This window comes from Cetorhinus maximus, chromosome 1 (genome assembly GCF_964194155.1).
Source record: "Cetorhinus maximus chromosome 1, sCetMax3.hap1.1, whole genome shotgun sequence".
Taxonomy (NCBI): Eukaryota; Metazoa; Chordata; class Chondrichthyes; order Lamniformes; family Cetorhinidae; genus Cetorhinus; species Cetorhinus maximus.
In genome coordinates this window covers 76,737,507-76,750,710 of record NC_135879.1, presented here as the reverse complement: position 1 = coordinate 76,750,710, position 13,204 = coordinate 76,737,507, and the positions used below count along the sequence as shown (strand labels likewise).

Below are 13,204 nucleotides of genomic sequence, written 5' to 3'. Positions count from 1 at the left end.
GGCTAGAGCCATTTTCTCACTGTGCAAGCTTAATGCTGAAATAGAGTGCATCAAAGCCATCTTGCAGGATAACAACTACCCTGATCAGATCATTGCTCGCTGCATATCGCACAAACTCATGAAAGGGCCTAAGGCTGCCACTTGCGGTCCTGAAAAGTGTACAGCTTACCTCAGATTACCCTGGAAGGGAAAGGTGTTTCAAAATTTGAACAACAGGTGAAGCTAGCTGTTTCATTCTGTTACTATGCAGTAGCAAGACCAGGACAATATCCAGGCTTGGGCTGACAAGTGGCAAGTAATATTCGTGCCATACAAGTGCCAGGCAATGACCATCTCCAACAAGAGAGAATCCAACCATCGCCCCTTGATGTTCAATGGCATTATCGTCACTGAACCCCCCACTATCAACATCCTGGGGGTTACCATTGACCAGAAACTGAACTGGAATAGCCATATGAACACGGTGGCTACAAGAGCAGGTCAGAGGCTAGGAATCCTGCAACAAGTAACTTGCCTCCTCGCTCCCCAAAGCCTGTCCACCATCTACAAGACACAAGTTAGGAGTGTGATGGCATACTCCCCACTTGCCTGGATGAGTACAGGTCCCACAACACTCAAGAAGCTTGACACCGTCCTGGACAAAGCAGCCCGCTTGATTAACACCACATTCACAAACGTTCACTCCCTCCACCACCGACGCACAGTAGCAGCTACAAGATGCACTGCAGGAATTCACCAACGCTCCTTAGGCAGCATCTTACAAACCCATGACCACTACCATCTAGAAGAACAAGGGCAGCAGATATATGGGAACACCACCAACTGGAAGTTCCCCTCCAAGTCACTCACCATCCTGACTTGGAAAGATATCGCCATTCCTTCACTGTCGCTGGGTCAAAATCCTGGAACTCGCTTCCTAACAGCACTGTGGGTGCACCTACACCACATGGACTGCAGCGGTTCAAGAAGGCAGATCACCACCACCTTCTCAAGGGCAACTAGGGATGGGCTATAAATGCTGGCTCAGCCAGTGAACACCACATCCCGTGGATGAGTTTAAAAAAGCAACATGAGTTGTATTCTCCACTAACAGGATGTTGCTGTTAAATCAAAAAGACGTTCTGCCTATCACACAATCTGGTATATAAATTTCAGTGCTGGTATGATTCCAGGTATGTCGGCCATACGCCCCATTGACTGTGGGATTGTATCAAACAGGATGTATCTTCGGCAGTTCGCAACAGGCAAAGTACTGACCATACCCAAACAGCAAAACTTATGTTTGCAAAACTCAAAACATGGGTCCAACATTAGATGCGATTCTGCAATTGCTAAACAATCCTGACTGTGCTAAGAATTACACTGAAAACCAGTTTAGGATTATCAGTAGGCTCACAGCGTGACTCACCTACACATGCTAGAAGCCACATATATTCACACACAGGGCCCTGGGTTTCTTGGTTGCAATCCAACTACCTAATTGTTCTGCAAATGCTGGACTCTGTTTACACAGCTTTTTTGAAGAGTCTGTTTACTCAGGGGATTTTATGGGTTATTCAATGGTTTTCAACTATTAGGATAGGGCTTGTGAGTTCTGCTCTTAAAGTGCATGATGGTGAGGGAGAAGTAGGGTTGGGGGGTGGGCAAGGGCTAGTGGGTGAGGGTCCAGGAGCCAGGTGGTGGCGGTGAAGGGTAAGAGTGAGGATATTTAAATTGAGCAGAAGGTTTAAATTTTTATAGAATGTGAGGCCTTCCTGATACAGTTCAACCTTCATTGCTGATTCCATTGAAAGAACCAGGCCAATGTTTTTTTGGGAACCGAGGTAGGTCTTTTAACCTGCTCACTTTGGAATTATCCCACTTTCTTCCAAGCCTTTGGCCATCCGGACTCTGGACCAATTAAGGCTGTAAAATCCCCTTTCCCGTCAGCCTCTGAGGTGGGAATCCAGCCCATGGTATCTATTCATTTAAGTCATTTGCAACCTCAAAGGAAAGTCTGTTGCACATTTTAATAAAATCCTCATCCCAGTTTCAGATTACACTATCCCTCTACCCTCTGCTAGAGAAACATGAAATTAATTTGAACCAGTACATGTGAATTCAACCTGCACTCCCTGTATTGCAGGTAAGCTACTTAACTAATCAGTAAAATTGAATTTAAATATAAAATAAAATGTCATGATTTCCAATGTTATATAGTCAAATAATATTTTGTTTTCTTTGTTGAAAAATGATCAAATGTAAACATCATTCCCCTGTGCAAAATTCTCCCTTTGGTGCTTGGGTTTTCAAGCAGAATGAACTGACATCCCAAAATTGCTCCACTCTCTTTCATTTTTCTTCCTTACTGTGACATGAATGTTTACCATCACTTCCACCACTCTATGACCTCCTCACTATTTTCTACTCTTCCAAGTGTTGTGTCATTTCCAAACTTTGAAATTATGCCCTGTATTCTCAAGCCCCAGTCGATGATATATATCAAAAAGAGCAGCGGTCCTAAGACCAACCTGGGGGAATATGACTGTGTACTACCCTCCAGTCTGAAGACCACTCATTCACCACCACACTTGGTTTTCTGTCCCTTAGCCAGTTTCATACCCATGCAGTCGCAGCTCCTTTAATATCATGGGTTTTAATTTTGTTATAACTTCTATTATGTGGTACTTTATCCATTGTCTTTTGAAAGTACATATACCCAACATCAACCCCATTATGTTCATCCACCCACTCCAATAGTTGTCAAAGAAGTCTATCAAGTTAATTAAATGTGGTAATTCTGTTTTTGTTTTGGATTTCCAGCATCCGCAGTAGCTTTTAGTTTTTTGTTTTTATCTCTGTGTTTAATTGACTGCCACCTCTCTTCAAGAAATGCCCTCTCTGAAGAAGTATGGTTCTGTTCTCCGACAGGATTTCCGCCTGTCTCTTCTGCCCTGCTCACCTTCATTGCTTTCCATTTCTCTCCTGGTGTTTGACAAGGTGTTTACTAAAACCCGCTTTCACAGCCATATCTCCTTTCTCAGTGACTGTCTCCGTCTCCGACTCACCCCACGTGGATTTCAACTGAAATTCCATCCCTCTTGTTTCGAACCCACCCAGGATTACAGGTATCTCCGGGACATAAAACGATTCTCGGACTGCTGTTCCCGTCGCATTCTGAGATCCACACTCAGTGCCATGCGCCGCCATGTGAACACACTCGACCTCTCCCTCCAGCAGCACCGCCGCACCCTTTTTCAAAGCTGCGCGTGCCCCCAGTTTCATTTTATCCTTCGCCTCATCCGTCGCCTCAACAAGAAACTTTTTCTCTCAAGTGCTAAGGAACGCAAGCTCCAACAACTCATCAACACCAACACCCATCTGGGACCCTCCACCCCTGCTTGTCCCTCCGTCCCCACCCCATCTTCCAATCCCAGCCCCAGCCGCTTATTCACTATACCCCCTGACCTTCCCCTCTCCGATGCTGAACGTTCAGTGCTCAGCAAAGGACTTAGTTTCATACCCTTACGCCCTCATCTCAATGAATTTCGGGCTCGGCATGATGCTGAACTCTTCTTCCGCCGTCTTCGTCTCCGTGCTCACTTCTTTGGGCAGGAGTCCTCTCCCCATTCAACGGATCCTCTTACCCACCTCCAATATTCTCCCTCCACCTGGACCCCTCCCTCTGGATTCTTACCTTCTCCTGATCTTTTCATTGAGAACTGTCGGCGTGACATTAGCCGTCTCAATTTCTCTGCTCCTCTCACCCATTCTAATCTGTCTCTCTCTGAACTCACTGCACTCCGTTCTCTCAGGTCCAACCCCAACATTGTCATCAAACCCGCTGACAAGGGTGGTACTGTTGTTGTCTGGCGCATTGACCTCTACCTCGCGGAGGCTGAGCGTCAACTCGCAGACACTTCCTCCTACCTCTCCCTGGACCGTGACCCCACCACAGAACATCAAGCCATTGTTTCCAGGACTGTCACTGACCTCATCTCCTCTGGAGATCTTCCTCCCACAGCTTCCAACTTGATAGTCACCCAACCTCGGACGGCCCGCTTCTACCTCCTACCCAAAATCCACAAACAGAACTGTCCTGGCAGACCAATCGTGTCAGCCTGTTCCTGCCCCACGGAACTCATTTCTCGTTATCTTGACTCCCTTCTCTCTCCCCTTGTCCAGTCCCTTCCCACCTACATCCGTGATTCCTCTGACACCTTACATCACATCAACAATTTCCAGTTCCCTGGCCCCAACCGCTTCCTCTTCACCATGGATGTCCAATCCCTCTACATCTCCATCCCCCACCAGGATGGTCGGATGGCCCTTAGCTTCTTCCTTGAACAGAGGCCCGAACAATCCCCATCCACCACTACTCTCCTCCGTCTGGCTGAACTTGTTCTCACACTGAGCAATTTCTCCTTTAACTCCTCTCACTTCCTCCAAATAAAAGGTGTGGCTATGGGTACCCGCATGGGCCCCAGCTATGCCTGTCTCTTTATGGGGTATGTGGAACATTCCTTGTTCCAGTCCTACTCCGGCCCCCTCCCACAACTCTTTCTCCGGTACATCGATGATTACTTCGGTGCTGCTTCATGCTCTCGTCGGGACCTGGAAAAATTTATTAATTTTGCTTCCAATCTCCACCCCTCCATCATTTTCACATGGTCCATCTCTGACACTTCACTTCCCTTCCTTGACCTCTCTGTCTCAAGTTCTGATGATAGACTGTCCACCAATATCCATTACAAGCCTACCGACTCCCACAGCTACCTCGACTACAGCTCCTCACACCCCGCTTCCTGTAAGGACTCCATCCCATTCTCTCAGTTCCTTCGCCTCCGTCGCATCTGTTCTGATGACGCTACCTTCAAAAACAGCTCCTCTGACATGTCCTCCTTCTTCCTTAACCGAGGTTTTCCACCCACGGTCGTTGACAGGGCTCTCAACCGTGTCCGGCCCATATCCCGCGCATCCTCCCTCACGCCTTCTCCTCCTTCCCAGAAACATGATAGGGTCCCTCTTGTCCTCACTTATCACCCCACCAGCCTCCGCATTCAAAGGATCATCCTCCGCCATTTCCGCCAACTCCAGCATGATGCCACCACCAAACACATCTTCCCTTCACCCCCCCGACGGCATTCCGTAGGGATCGTTCCCTCCGGGACACCCTGGTCCACTCCTCCATCACCCCCTACTCCTCAACCCCCACCTATGGCACCTCCCCATGCCCACGCAGAAGATGCAACACCTGCCCCTTCACTTCCTCTCTCCTCACCGTCCAAGGGCTCAAACACTCCTTTCGAGTGAAGCAGCATTTCACTTGCATTTCCCCTAACTTAGTCTACTGCATTCGTTGCTCCCAATGCGGTCTCCTCTACATTGGAGAGACCAAACGCAAACTGGGCGACCGCTTTGCAGAACACCTGCGGTCTGTCCGCAAGAAAGACCCAAACCTCCCTGTCGCTTGCCATTTTAACACTCCACCCTGTTCTCTTGCCCACATGTCTGTCCTTGGCTTGCTGCATTGTTCCAGTGAAGCCCAACGCAAACTGGAGGAACAGCACCTCATCTTCCGACTAGGCACTTTACAGCCTTCCGGGCTGAATATTGAATTCAACAACTTTAGATCTTAAACTCCCCCTCCCCCCATCCCCACCCCGTTTCTCCCCCCTCCCTTTTTTTTCAATAATTTATATAGATTCTTCTTTTCCCACCTATTTCCATTATTTTTAAATCTAAAACTAAAACTTTGTTAATCTTTCCACCCCACCCCCACTAGAGCTGTACCTTGAGTGTCCTGTCTTCCATTCTTAATTAGCACTTTTCTTAGACAATATCACCACCTTCAATCACTTTGATCCTTTTGTCTGTGACATCTTTTGATTATCTGCTCCTATCACTGCTTGCTTATCTCCACAATCACCACACCCTCAACTTCTCTCTCCCCCCACCCCCCCCACCTTAAACCAGCTTATATTTCACCTTTCTCCTAACTATGCTTCAGTTCTGCCGAAGGGTCATGAAGACTCGAAACGTTAACTGATTTCTTCTCCACCGATGCTGCCAGACCTGCTGAGTTTTTCCAGGTAATTCTGTTTTTGTTTTGGATTTCCAGCATCCGCAGTAGCTTTTAGCTTTTTGTTTTTAATTAAATGTGATTTGTCTTTAAAGAATCTGTGTTGGCTTCCATTTATTAACACACATTTTTAAGTGTCAATTAATTTTGTCCTTGATTAATGTCTCTAAAGTTTGGCACCTCTAATGTTAGGCTGATTGACTGGGTTTATCCCTCTCCCCCTTTTATGGTATCCTCACAAAATAAAAATCTGTTGACTGTAGGATCGAAATCCTCTCCAAATGGGAAATTTATGGAACATAATTTCAAACCCACAGACATGTTTTGACCTCATGATTGAAACTATAAATTTCAAAAAGATAGGTTGCAGTCAGCAGTACAGGGCTGGGCAGCAAGGGGTTAATTCAGACATTTATGGAAAACACAGTGACTCACGGACATTGAACTAATGCAATCAAGAAGTCTGATTACCCAATACAATGGCACAAAGGACGTATCATCAATACAATACACTCAAGAAATTATTCAACCACCATAGACAATAGTACTGGAACAGGGTCATTCAAACCCTTATTAACTTTGGAGCCAGGTGCTGTCACTGTGCTGTTACTGTGTCACCTCAAACAGCTGGAGAATTGCTCTTACAATGAGAACTGATAATATTCATCTGGAGACATCTTACATGGAAAACCTTGTATTGTTTCATCCAGCAGGAGCTGATGCCATTTGTCTGGACATTGTGTGAAATCATCTAACGGACATTGGAACAACAGGAAATATTTTTTGACATGTCTGAACTAAAATATTATAAAAGCAGAGCAGATCTGAGCATCTGGACTGCATTCAAGAAGGAGGGTAAGGAAGGGTCAACTTAGCTCGCAGACCTACAGTTCTCACCGGACAGACCAGCCATGTTGGGGATTGTAAGTTTCAACCAAATCATAGTGATATTGGTCTGAGCGTTTTGTGAAGGTGTGGGGTGAAAACTTAGCGTTTTTTGCCAGTACCTTGTAACTTCTTTCAGCCATCTCTTGGTGATATTGGTCTGAGGGTTCTTTTCTCAAGGTTTCAGGACAGGATGTGAGGTTTTGCCTGTGTTTTTGTAAGTTTTAACTGAGTCATGGTGACTTTGGGAAGAATTTTCCCGTCGGCGAGCAGGGGCGGGGCCTCCTTGCCAACACGTAAAGTGATGCATGGTGACGTCGTGCAGGCGTCCCGACATCACCACGCGTCACTTTGGTTGTCAGTTCGACGGGTGCACAGCTGTGTCAGCTGCGCGCCCGCCGAACTGTCAAAGACCTATTAAGGCCATTAAGAAAGTAGTTAAAGCTGTTAACAATGCTGCCCGTCCAATCTTAAGGTTGGCGGGCAGGCGAAAATCCCTGGCGGCCATCGTATTTTTCATGAAACCTCATCCACGGGTGGGATGAGGTTTCATGAAGGGCTCATTAATTAAATTTTTTGAAAAAATTAATGGACATCTCCCAGCTCATGTGACAGTTTCACATGAGGAGACATGTCCTTAAAATTTTTTTTGACCTTTATTACATTTTTCAAGACTTAAACTAATCTTCCTGAGGCACCTCTGTGCGTCAGGAAGATTTCTGTGCTCTTTCGCGCATATGTGCGAAAGAGCGCAGGCCCCGACACAGGGAATCCCTCCCACCTGCAGAGCGAGTGCACTGCACTTCCGGGTGTGCATCACGCTGGGCGGGCCTTAATTAGCCCACCCATGTAAAATGGCAGCGCGCACACAATTGGGGGCGCCGATCGGGTTCATGCTCGCTCCTGCCCGCTCCTGCACAACCCCCCCTACAGGAGGAAAATTCTGCCATTTGTGTCAGGTACTGGGAATAGGTTGTTTTAAATTTTTGGTGGGGTTGTGGGTGATTCCATAAAGCAATTGTGAATTTTCAGAAGAAACCTGTCTCGCTGGTCATTCTATTCAAGCCATACACTTGTGAATCTGGTGTCATGAACTTGAGTGTGGGGAGGGTCTCTGAGGGAAAAGGGGAACCCCTACATGATCTCAATTTAAAATTTTCAATTGACCAGCATCCACAGGCGGAATTTTCCCTGAAGTGCAGTGGCTGGTGTGAAAATAAGACATTTTTCCCATCGGCTGCTGTGCAGATTTTTGTGCTGCATCGTCTACTTCCCACCTCATTAATTATGGAGGCACAGAAAACATGCCGTATCACTGATGGACGGCCTCTTACTTGCCCCCAACTCACTGTTTCCTTACTCCGGGTGCCATATCTAAACTGCAGCTACTCACACAGTTCTCAATACTTGCAGCCCAAGACTACTCCAGTGAAGACATGGCTCCAAAAGCTAAGAAGAGTTCAATGACCCATCCCAGGAATGCCTTTTGGAGGCCCGCTGTGATGTCCTCCACCCTCACTCTGGCCACAGGAGATCCAGCAATCCCACCACTCCAGCTTGCGAGGCAGTGGCAATGATGGTCAGTGCCAACGCTGCACAGAAGAGGTTGGCCATCCAGTGCAGAAAGAGGATGAATAATCTCACCAGTACCGCCAGGGTAAGGCAACCATCTCATCATTCTAAACTCAAACACTCACAAGGCCACCACACATTCACTGGCATCTCACTCACTGCCAGCTCGAGAGACATCGCCACTCACTCTCTCACACACACACCCTCACATTTCCAACTGGCCTCACCTCCTCTGGAGGCTGCCTTCTCAGCCCTCACCATCTTGAGGCCATTTGCACAGATCAACACGTGCCCCCACACACACACCCTGGGGTACCCTCCTTCCTCAAGCAAGCCCTAGCCCTGCAGCCATTGAAAAGCCACCCCTGCCTTACAGCTGGTCTGGTAGGTAAAGACCTGCCCGTGAGCCCCTCTAAAAGTGATGTGGTGCTATCTGCTAAGTCTGGTACTGATGACCGCAAGTGCTGCCCGAAGCAAGGTAGGCAAACAAACCTTGAAATCCTGAGTGAAGTGCAGCTTGCCAGGTGCGCATTGTTTATGTAGCATTGTGAAACACATTGGTGTGATTGGGAGCTCGTGATCCAGTGTGGGGGGATGATTCCAGGGCTGAACAGGGCTTATAATGAGATGCTAAATTAGGTTCACAACGTGCAGCAGCGGGAAACATGGCCCACCATTGACGAGTGGAGCGGATGATTGCAAACTGGTTTTACGACAATGTGAAATCGACTTTTGTGATTTCCCAATATTTTCCGCTCCTGCCCTCTATGACGCCCACCGCAAACGGGAGCGGAAAATCCCGGCCCACAACTTTTTTGCACTATTTTCACTCCTAAATAGCATAGCTCTAGTTTTAAGCTTATTTGCCCTTATCCTAGATTCTCCCATTACTGGAAATAATTCCTCTGTCTCTATCCTATTGATACGAGGAAGATGGTAGCTATTGCGGAGCTGGTGGCATAGTGGTAATGTCACTGGACTAATAATCCAGAAGCCCAGACTAATTGTCTGGGGACACCCGTTCAAATCCCACTATGGCCGATTGTGGAATTTAAATTCAATTAATAAAATCGGGAATTGAAAACTAGTTTCAGTAATGGTAGCTGTGCAACCACAGCCACCATCACTGATTGTTGTAAAAACCCATCTGGTTCACTAATGTCCTTTAGGGAAGAAATTTTGCTGTCCTTACCTGGTCTGGCTTATATGTGTCTTCATCCTTACCTTGTTTGACCTACATCTGACTCCAGACCCACAGCAATGTAGTTAACTCTTAAATGCCCTAGGAAGCTACTCAGTTCAAGGGTAATTAAGGATGGGCAATAAATGCTGGCCTTGCCTGCAACACCCAATTCCATGAAAGAATACATTTTTAAAAGTCCCTTTCTCATTTTAAGTATGATATAAAATACTATCTCAATCATGCATTATCTTCATGGCTTACTGTGCATGCTCATACTCCAGCTGGGCATATATTTCAAGTTTCAGTTTAAAACTGAATCTCTTGGGGCACCAATATCTGAAAATGGATTCACATAGATACTCATTAAACCACAACCTAGTTATTTGATAAATGAATACTTTCCAGGCAAACCTTCTTTTATCTTCTGCTATTTCAAGTAAGAAATACTGTACTTATGAAATATTGTACTTGTGAAATATTGTTCAGGCATTTGTAACAATTTAAAATTCATAAATATTTAATATAGATAGTAGTAGTACAGAACTTGAGTATTGCTGGAAAAAGGGTTATGCTGTCAAAGCTTTTCATCTTGCACTCAACAGAACATATGCAACAAAACCAAATCTCAAAGATAACAACAATTTTTACTGCATGAGAAGAGGGTGCTGATTTGTTGGCGAGTGGACTCTGATTGGTAGAGTTGCCATGGAGATTGCACCAGGGAACAGTTAACTGCCAAGCTTTTGTTTAAATTCAATCCAGGCAAGTCAACTCTGATTGGTCAAAGCATTGCCATGGGGAATAAACCAGAGAACGGCTGTCCCCCAAGCTTTTGTTTAGTTGAAAAAGGTAAATGCATGGAGGTGTTCTTTCTGTTTGCAAAGGACAAGGCCCTGTATGTGAATATATGTAGCTTCTAGCTTGCATAAGTGAGCCACACTACAAGCCTGACAGATAATCTTAAATTGGTTGTTAATGTAATTCTTCGCACAATCGGTGCTATTGGCACTTAACTGTACCCTGGTGCATTCTCCATGGCAACACCCATACCCAATCAGAGTTCACTTGCCAACTAATCAGTACCCTCTTCTCATACAGTATAAATTGTTGTTCCCTTTAAGATTTGGTATTCTTGTGTTTCTGTCCTGAGGAGTGCAAAACAAAAAGCTTCGACAGCCATGTTTAATATCTTCTGAAAGATTGCATTTTAGCATTGCTTCCCAAACCTCTTTCTAGTGTGACCCCATTTTAATGCATCAGACTTCATGGTCTGAATTTTCCCGTTCACGATTTGGGGGCGGGGCCCGCTCACCGATGGGAAAATGACGCGGGATGACATCGGGAGGAACCCCCGATGTCATCCCGGTCCCTTTAACTTTTTAGAAAGGCGGGCAGACAGCGAAATCAGCTGTCTGGCTGCCGACCTGTCAATGGCCAATTGAGGCCATTGACAGAGTAATTAAGATAATTAAAGACCTGCCTGTCCAACCTTAAGGCTGGCGGGCAGGCCAGGAGCCCCAGCGGGCTTCTGATAATACATGAAACCTCATCCACTGGCGGGATGAGGTTTCATGTCTGTTTTTAAAAACTTTAATACATTTTATGTGATATTTATTAACATGTCCCATCTCGTGTGACATTGTCACATGAGGACATGTTAATAATTTTTTAATTTTTCTATTTCTAAAGTTTTCTGGACTGTCACTGATCTCCCTGAGACAGCACTTTGTCTCAGGGAGCACTGCGCGCGCGAAAGAGCGCACTTTGACAGCTGGGTATTCCCTCCCCCCTCCACAGGAAGCGTATAGCGCTTCCAGTTGGGCAGGCCACTGGGCGGGCCTTAATTGGCCCACCCACACAAAATGGCGGCGGGCCCGCACGCCCACCAAGGGCTAAATTCTGCCCCATGTGACCGTAGAGTGAAAATGGTGGGGGAGGGGGGCGCTACAAGAGCTGTTAAGTGGGGAGGCTTTGGTTGTTCAGCTGGGGTGGTGCTTTAGTTGTTGAGCAGCAAGGGGAAGGGGAAAGTTTCAGTTGTTGTGCCAAATCTGTTTTAGCCCAGAGGGGAACCAGCAGTCACTACTGAGCAAATCATTTCTTCAGCAGTGCTATCAGCTTGAAGAGGCACACACTTTCTTTACATGAACACAATTCACATTTTTTTCCAGTTTAAGGAAAGAACCACCAGAATAGTGGGAGTGAATGATGTGGCACTGGACAAGATGTGCTCCCTTGCAGTTGGATCGCCTAGTCCTTACCTTCAACAATGTATTTTATTACCCTCCCTCCCTCAGCAGGATCAGTGTTTATATCGAGGTTTCAGGACTAGGCTGGTGCTTCTTTAAGGGAAGTAGTCAGTGACTGTCTTTTTGTCTGACAGCCCTCGTGATTCCTGCGGATCAACTTCAAAAATTGTAAATTCCTTCTCCAAATATTCGTCCAGTTCAAGTAACACAGCTAATACCTACCTATCCACCAGCTTTTCTTGCAGCAGCAATCAGGCCTCAGATAGCAGTCCATTAGGCTGTGCCCATCAACAAAAAAGGACACGAGGACTTAAAGGGGCCTCACAGCTTTGAGAAATCAGTCTGAGCTCCATGGCAGCCATTGCTGCCTCGGTGCTTGTGACCCCAAAATCTCATCTAGACACCCCACTTGGGGACACAACCCACATTTTGGGAATCCCTGCATTATGAATTAAATTTTTCATATCTGTATCAGTGGCAAAGTATCTCCTTCTGCCACTACACATCAGAAAAAATCCAAGCATATTGCAGCAATTTTCCTCATTAAGTGCCAACATGCAAGGTATCTCACTGCTGATAATGAATCATTAGCTTCCTTATAAATTACTTAAGGAGCTCCTCGCTGGTTTAACTGGTTAAGCTAACAGAGATATTCAGGCAGGAAGTTCCCACCAATATCTGCTCTCTCTTTTTTGCAGGGGTCAGTGTTAATCAGGTGAGAGATACAGAAATTTCTATTACAAAGATATGCCCATGTTTCAACCTGTAGACAGTCTGCAATCCATACACTGACCTTGATGTGAATGGATGTTGGACAGGATTATAAACTCCTCTTTTAAACATACAAATATAATAGCACAGCGCAGCATGACTATAATGACCTGTGTTGAAAGCTTTCAATATAAGTAGTGATTTCCATTCAAGTTCATATAAACACATTATAAGATTACTTTTTTTTCCCATGGGCTAACTTGATGTACTTCAGTTGATAAACATCACGGCATCTTTGGCAATTTGTCCATGATTGTCTTTAATGACTGCAATTAACATTATCTTGGATTTTCTGAAGTACGGATGTTCACAAAATAAGGTGCAAATGGATTGCTTAACATCTCATTCAACTTTCAGGACTTCAGGTAACGTGAAGATGTCAGAATTTAATTTTACTTTTTTCTAATAACAATCTTCTAAACACATAATATTGAATATTGAATGCATAAATAAATATTTTAGTATGACTTAGCAATGAATAGTTAC

General features: G+C 45.6%; 1 protein-coding gene across 1 annotated transcript in view; it reads right to left on the bottom strand.

Moving 5' to 3' along the window:
- Positions 1–12,065, bottom strand: part of LOC144680988 (leucine-rich repeat, immunoglobulin-like domain and transmembrane domain-containing protein 3) — a 43,714-nt gene extending 31,649 nt beyond the window's left edge. The window contains exon 1 of the mRNA XM_078542632.1: positions 11,960–12,065. The gene's annotated coding sequence lies outside the window, so the exon portion shown is untranslated. The remainder of the gene's footprint in view (positions 1–11,959) is intronic.
- Between the last annotated feature and the right edge of the window lie 1,139 nt (positions 12,066–13,204).